The 6,948-nt window shown below is 39.5% G+C and overlaps 1 pseudogene; it reads left to right on the top strand.

The window, feature by feature from the left end:
* Positions 1–2,328: 2,328 nt before the first annotated feature.
* On the top strand, positions 2,329–2,445 carry LOC133375832 (5S ribosomal RNA; annotated as a pseudogene).
* The last annotated feature ends 4,503 nt before the right edge of the window (positions 2,446–6,948 follow it).

Raw genomic sequence — 6,948 nt, 5'->3', positions numbered from 1 at the left:
CATAGTGTAATGGTTATGAATGTGAATTCTGAACCAGGACACACACACTTCGAATCTCAGTTCGGCTATGAACTCACTGATAGCCTCTGGATGATTTTTCTTTCACAGAGAGCTGAAAGTGGCACAGTAGAAAAAACATGTTGCACAGTAAGCATATTCATCTCATATCAACTCTGTATCTAGAATTTTTCACTGTTTCATAAACTTTCAAAACCTTTTTCACCAGAGATGGCAATGGGGCAGAAAAGAAATGGATGTGTACTAAGGACGAGCAGACAAAGCTCAAATCTTGAGCTGAAGTGGGGTGCCTCAGAGGGTTACCTAGAGGCCCCTCTTTCCTGTCTGAAATTTCCAGACCAATTGCCACAAAACTCTAGGGGAGACTGCTATTCCTTTCTTACCATTGCAACTCTCCAACTGAAGTTGGCCCCAATTCATCCCCTTAGAAGAAGTGACCGTGTCTGCAAATTGTATCCAGTTCTGTCAACAAATTTAAAAGTTGCAGACGATTACTTTTTGTGAAACCCCCCTTTCAAACTTTAAGGCACCTAGTGCAAAAATGAAAACAACAAATCCTGGGTCTTTTTGCCTGCAATTTGGTAGTTTTCTTACCCAGAGGTACATAGAGACAGTTTTCTTTGCCTGTAAATTTCATCCAATTCTACTAGTGCTATTATCCATCTATTAATGAGAAAAGATATTGCATTTGAAAATTATCAGAGAGGAGAGAAAATGTTAGTGAAATTCTCATGGATGAGTACAGGGCTGTTGTCATGCTTCTGTTACTTTTGAGGTGGCTGATAGGTGATGTGGTCGGCATTCTCCAACTTCCTAGCTATGCGCACTTCAGTTAAAGCCCAGGAGCTTTTTCAGATCAGGAAGCATGGGCAGCTGGGGAGGCTGCAGAGCACTGGAGAAATGTTTAACTGAAAGAAAACACACACACACCATCCTCGCTGCCTTATAATAAAAAAGTAAGCTGAACATCCACAGACGACTGCTGGAGATGCAAAGAGCCACAAGGGGATCTAACTTACCTACTATGGAACTGCCCACTAATCAAACCCTTCTGGAAGGAAGTACAGGCTAGAATTAACTTGCTTCTGGACAAATCCCTATTAATAGGAGACACCAACATAGGAATCGGCTACATTCTTGCCAGGTGGGGGCTATCAAAAGGACAGGAAGGATGGCTTCACTGAACCATGCTAACAGCAAAATGAATGGCCATTCAACATTGGAAAGCACAGTTCGCACTAAGCACAGAAAACTGGATAAAAGACCTTCTGCAACTAGTAGCCTGTGAGGAAATTCTGCTCTATAAATTACACAAAAAGTCAAACTCCCAGAAGATTTGGGGTGTGTTTTTGAAACTCTTCACCAAGTAAAAGATACAACTAGAAAAAGGAGGGGGCACAATGCAATGCAGGGGCAGAAACTTCTCCAACTCAATGGCTGTTAATATGGGACCCCAGCAGAACAATGACACTCATTTATCTTAACCCTCATCTGAGCATATGCAGCTGAACGTTGCATAACATGTCAAACAACTGAACATCAGAAATGAAAATGTAAGTAAAGAAAAAGAAAAGGGCATGAAGGCAAAAGGAGGTTGTGGAGATGGGAAGGGGGTGGGGAAAGAGAATAAGGGATCATACTGTTTTATTGTAATATGAAAACCCTAATAAACTACACCTAAAAAACTCGCACCCACCCAAATTCTAAATAAATTCTAAAGTGCCGTGAGAACGAGGAAGAAAAATGGAAGCCTGTTTCTAAAAGAAGGGAAACTTTCAACAAACTGGAGGAGAGATTTCAGCACAGCCCCAAATTCTACTTACAAATAGTTATATTTGTTTCCTTTAAAAACAAAACAAAAACTTTAAAGCGTCCAGCAGAAAAAACTTGTAAACCTATTTGCCTGTGGTTTGGCAGGCTTTTTCCACCCTGGAGGAGCTACTATGCCTGTAAATTTTATCCACTTTTGTCAAAAGGAAAAAAGTTGTACCAATTTTTAAATTTTCCAATAGTTAATTTGAGGGAGGAGGGAACACATATCTGTTTTCCCAAAGAGGAGTCTGATTTAGATCCTGAACTGAACTGAGCAGCCTCCAAAACACATCATATTGAAGCAGACTGATTTCCAACGTTTCTGGAAACTCTGGAAACTGAATCAGGATCCAAACTGAATCTTGTGCTCAGTGCACACATCTCATGAGTACAGCATAGAATAGAATATCCCCACTATATCACTTTCAGTGCAATACTCTCTCTCCCCATGTTGAGGGAGGAGGAATAGAATAGCATATGTGTAAATCTCCACTGCGACCCTACAGCCATACTACCCTGCATACCTGATCTCATCTGATATCGGAAGCTAAGCAGGGTCAGGCCTTGTTAGTACTTGGATGAGAGACCACCTGGGAATATCGGGTGCTGTAGGCTTAGAGGAAGGCAATGGTAAACTACCTCTGAATACCTCTTACCATGAAAACCCTATGAATATATCCAAAAAAGATTCCTAGGGTTGCCATAAGTCATAATCGACTTGAAGGTACATAACAACAAATCTCCATTGACAGAAAGAAATGTTTAAGTGTTAGTGCTGGGGGGGGGGGAGTTCCACTACGATGGAGGCCCCAGCTGTGTCTTAAGAGATGAAAACTACCACCAGCAATTCTCCCCAAACATTAGCCAGGAGCAAGCCTGAAATCAGGTTTTTCACAGTACGGGATGGATCAGAAGATTCCCCCAGGCACCTCAGCTGCATCAGTCTGGAACTGGCACTGGAAAAAATTAGAAGGAAACTGTCTCTGACATTCCATGGCAAGGCTTGGGATGTAGTGGTAGACCATTGCCCAGCTACAATCTAATATAAGCCTAGCTGGGAGTAGGCCCCGTTGAACAGAGTGAAATTTATGGCTGAGTGAGCACACATATAATCATGATGTAACAGAATGATTGCCTGCCTTCACTCTTGGGCAGTCTCCAGTCTCTTATCCTCAGCCCATCACCTGTAATGTAGGAATAATACTCCTGGCTTACTTTGGAAAGCAGTTGCATAGATGTGAAGGACACTGATCATGTGAAGGGAAAGCACAGAAATATTTTGAAGTATTATTTCCCTGCAGCATCTCCAGTATGGGCTACTTTAAGATAGTCCCACAAATGTGCCTTTCCCTCTGTGCTTAGCAGTGGTCTTCATAATTCTTCATTTCAAATAGCTGAGAAGGGACAGCATAATCCATGGTGCACTTCATAAAAATGATGTTTATACTGAGCACTCATGTGATAGTCCATGGAGCATCACTTAAAATTATGACTGGACAATTGATGTACCTCCTAAACCTCCCTAGTGCCACTTGTTCTGAAGGGATGTTTAAAATGATGATTTTATACAATTTAATGGAATTACACAGGGGAAGGATTTGGCCCAAGAAGCTGTGTGTATAATGATAATCAACCCATCCTGGCTCCAGTTGGATGAATTTTGCTCTGTGAGCTGGCAAACTATCCTTCTTTTGGCTGAAGTGATTAGCATACAGGATCAAGTATCCTGCTGATATTCAGTAAATGCTACAATTAAATCTTCTGACGCTATCCTACAGGCATTTAATTTACTATAGAAACAATTACAGAAAGTCATTTTAGCTGTAGTATGGTTTTGTTTGTTAAAACAGCTGCAGGCATTTGTTATCCTTAGCTTTGCAGGTAGTTAGCGTTCCAGCTCTGTGTTTGAACAGGCAGCAAGACTTGAGTAATAGAAAGTTGATTAAAATTACATCAGTATGGTCATCAGCTGAATCATAGGATGAAGAGCATTAGATATAACTGCCTGCCACTCACAGACTGCAAGAGTCCCATCACTTTCGGCAGGTACATTTTCATTGATGCAAAGACCTTAGCTGTTTCCACTCTGGGTATTTACTGTGAAATAGCTACATTTTGTTCATTTCCTTTTTACAGGGCACCCGCATGATGTGAGCAGCAAACCATTCTCCTCCCACTTTTTTTTGTTCAGCTTCCTTCCCCCACCCATCCCCAAGCTCAGATAACCTGACTTTCCCCCCAGTTAATGTTTTTACTATAATGATCATTTAAAAAATACATTAATAAATATATACACATATGATAATAAGAAAAAAGAAGAAACCCTTCCTTATAATAACAAGGAAAAGATAATATGGTTGCGCCTTATCATCAAAATTATTATTCCAAAAGATCATTTGTTTATTTATATTTATTATGGCATTTATATCCCACCTTTCCTCTATGGAGCTCAAAGTGGTGTACAAACATGGTTCTCCCCCTCCCTATTTTATTCTCACAACAACCCTGCTGGGAGACAGTGACTCAATAAATCTGTCAATCTGATTTCTAAACAACTTCTCAAAAACGTTTTATGTTAAATACTACTACCACTACTATTATTACTGATGATGATGATGATGATAAATTGTATGCCACTTTTCAAAACTAATGGTTCTCCAGAACTACTCTCAAACAATTGGAGTATTTTGGGTCTTTGATACCCCACTGTACAGATTTGTGCAATTATCAATACATTAAAAAAATTGTCCTAAATCTACTATTGCTATGTCCCTTTCTTGGATCAGATGAAACATCTCATTATTTCCTAATTTTTTTTAAAAAAAACAACCCTCTAGAATGTTTGTGCAGGCATAAGTAAAAACTGTACATAAAGTTTGTATAACAATTTGTATCTCCAACACATTATTAAGATTAGAAGGTTGTATTCAATAGTGTCCTTCCTCACACGGACAGCCCTTAGAGGTTTCCATGACCAGAATGATGGGGGGAGGATTTTTGTTGTTGTTGATATCTCCCTGCCTTCTGCAGCCCCCTGCATATCCTCCCCAATCTGCTCTAGAGGTTTGTGGGCTGCAGGAGAAAGAGGATTTGTAAACATGGTCTCCCTCCACCTTCTGTTCCATTGGAGCAAAGAGTCAATTGGCTACAATCCAGCATAAATAATGTTCAGTTTATGCAGGACAAGATGCCAAGAAAATATTACTCTTTTTTAATGCAATGAAAAAGATGAGTTTTTCCCCAGGTGTAGATGGCCCATTGCACATCTGCTCAACAGCATGGAGAGAAGGGGTGCTGGTCATAGTCAATATAGATTGCTCATGCTGTTTCCTTCTCTATGGTCTGTGCCTCTTCTCTAGGAATCAACTGTCTTCTTCAACTCACTTTTCTTTTAAATAGCATTACCTTTATGTCTCCCCCCCACTCATCTGAAGTCATGAGGGGCAGAACATCGCAACTGGTACTGTAGAGTTCCTGCACCTCCTTCCCCATCCCACTCCCAGCAACATTTGGGTTGAAGAAAGACAGACTGCCTGTCTGGCTACAAAATGTAATTTAGATTCCAGAGGTCTGGAAGCCAAGTTGCTGCTTCTGTTCTAGCTTGAAACAGAACCACAACCATTGTGTGCTGCTTCATCACCCACATCTGAAGCATTCTCACTTCTCACAAAGTGGATGAGGTGGCGAAACTGTTCCTGCACCATACTATTATTCAGATACTATTATTCAGACAGTAGATGAGGAATCATACGATTAAATCTTCCTCCATTATAATGCACATCCTTGTACATAGAGAGGCTGTAACACACTAGTCTCCAGATCAAAGAGTTTCCATTACCCACACCTGGAGGAGGAACGTGTTCATCAGCCAATCAGTTGTGAAAACTCTTGGAAGCTGAATTTTTAAAAAAATGTGCTGGAGCAGATCCAACCAGGTATTACAGTAAAAAGGAGCGGGGTTTGACCAGCGTTGTGTGCCTGTGTTTTCAGAACAGAGAGGTGGAGACTCACTGGAACCGGCGGAACAGTGAGTATATTTCTACCCAGAAACTAGCTCATTAGGAATAAGATTGAGCTGTAACTTTTCTTACAGATATCTAGCTTGATTTTATTTATTTTTCCAAAGTACAAAAATAAACAGCAGCAAACAAAATAAAAAGAGTTTCATTGTGTAATTACTAAGGAAAGGTAATGCATTTAACATATTTTCCCTCTGCTAAGCATATCCATTAGCAATTTAGAGATTTTGTTGAATACGTCATCATAACATTAAAGTTTGCACTTAGTCTCTTTTCCATAATCTCAGGAAAGGCTTTGATAAATTTTGCTCCATATGATTTGTATATGAGATGAAATCCCACCACACTATGTAAAAATCAAAACATTTCAGCTTTGTCTTTAACGAATTAAAGTTGGTAGGTCCATTTTTCTGCTATGGCTGTTTGCCATAACTCACTGTACCAAAGAATTCAGTGTCAAAAGTTCTGCAGCTTTTTCAGTTTTTAACCAACCAGATACCTAGCTTTATATATAAAAAGATGTTTTTTTAAATGTTGAGGAGCACTCAGTCATGTGATTCCTCCATCTGCCATTTGAAGTGGTACTGCACAAGCATAGTCTGACCACCTTATCTGCTCTTGTTTTGAAGCAGGTGAAAGCAAGCTTTGAATCCAAAGATGACACACAATGTAAAGGGATGAACAAATCTGCCAGTTTTGGTGTCTCACATTTACAATCTTGAGTTTAGTTCTCTACATTTTTGTACAAGCTTGCCGTTTTTTCTTTTTTAAAAGTACTGATGAAATTTGTCAGAATTTTTGTGTGCATTTCTCCTAAAATACACCTTTTTGTATGCAGTTTCACTTTTTTTACACTTTTGCAAGCAATTTTTCCTAATATAATGAAATCTTGCATTATTTTAACTTATATATGCATTTTTATGCACACTGTACACATTTCTGCACACATTATTTGGTTGGCAAATGTTTTTAGAAGGCTAGGGGGCATGATTTGGCTAAAATTCAGAAAAGGTAGGGATAAGATGTACAGGTTTCATTAAAGTCCCAATAATTTGAGTACTGGTCCAGCCTTCCACTTTAATGGAAGATTGTTGAGTGA

Source organism: Rhineura floridana, chromosome 1 (genome assembly GCF_030035675.1).
Source record: "Rhineura floridana isolate rRhiFlo1 chromosome 1, rRhiFlo1.hap2, whole genome shotgun sequence".
NCBI classification, from domain to species: domain Eukaryota; kingdom Metazoa; phylum Chordata; class Lepidosauria; order Squamata; family Rhineuridae; genus Rhineura; species Rhineura floridana.
Note: the sequence above shows the minus strand (reverse complement) of the source record. Positions and strands in the feature narration are given on the sequence as shown.